Raw genomic sequence first — 1,168 nt, 5'->3', positions numbered from 1 at the left:
TCATCTATATGACAGGTCTGGAACTTCAGAAATGTCAAAAATTACAAGATTCTGGGTTAATTTACGTATTTTTCTTGAATTTTAAGCATAATTTGACCTGACCTGACCCTAAAATGGCGTCATCTATGTGTCAGGTCTGGAACTTCAGAAATGTCAAAAATTACAAGATTCTGGGTTAATTTACGTATTTTTCTTGAATTTTAAGCATAATTTGACCTAACTGACCCTAAAATGGCGCCATCTATGTGTCAGGTCTGGAACTTCATAAATGTCAAAAATTACAAGATTCTGGGTTAATTTACGTATTTTTCTTGAATTTTAAGCATAATTTGACCTGACCTGACCCTAAAATGGCGTCATCTATGTGTCAGGTTTGGAACTTCAGAAATGTCAAAAATTACTGTTTTTTCCTTTATTTTACATATTGTTTTTGAATTTTGGCACCTATTTTAACTCAAAAATGGCGCCATCTATATGACAGGTCTGGAACTTCAGAAATGTCAAAAATTACAAGATTCTGGGTTAATTTACGTATTTTTCTTGAATTTTAAGCATAATTTGACCTGACCTGACCCTAAAATGGCGTCATCTATGTGTCAGGTTTGGAACTTCAGAAATGTCAAAAATTACTGTTTTTTCCTTTATTTTACATATTGTTTTTGAATTTTGGCGCCTATTTTAACTCAAAAATGGCGCCATCTATATGACAGGTCTGGAACTTCAGAAATGTCAAAAATTACAAGATTCTGGGTTAATTTACGTATTTTTCTTGAATTTTAAGCATAATTTGACCTGACCTGACCCTAAAATGGCGTCATCTATGTGTCAGGTCTGGAACTTCAGAAATGTCAAAAATTACTGGTTTTTACTTTATTTACATATTTTTTTGAAATTTGGCGCCCATTTTGACCCTAAAGTGGCGCCATCTATGTGTCAGGTCTGGAACTTCAGAAATGTCAAAAATTACTGTTTTTTCCTTTATTTTACATATTGTTTTTGAATTTTGGCGCCTATTTTGACTCAAAAATGGCGCCATCTATATGACAGGTCTGGAACTTCAGAAATGTCAAAAATTACAAGATTCTGGGTTAATTTACGTATTTTTCTTGAATTTTAAGCATAATTTGACCTGACCTGACCCTAAAATGGCGCCATCTATGTGTCAGGT

Source organism: Gnatocerus cornutus, unplaced genomic scaffold (genome assembly GCF_029298725.1).
Source record: "Gnatocerus cornutus isolate USDA-ARS CGAHR unplaced genomic scaffold, icGnaCorn1.1 ctg00000281.1, whole genome shotgun sequence".
NCBI classification, from domain to species: domain Eukaryota; kingdom Metazoa; phylum Arthropoda; class Insecta; order Coleoptera; family Tenebrionidae; genus Gnatocerus; species Gnatocerus cornutus.
The sequence above is the reverse complement of the archived record's forward strand: the minus strand, read 5'-3'. Positions refer to the sequence as shown.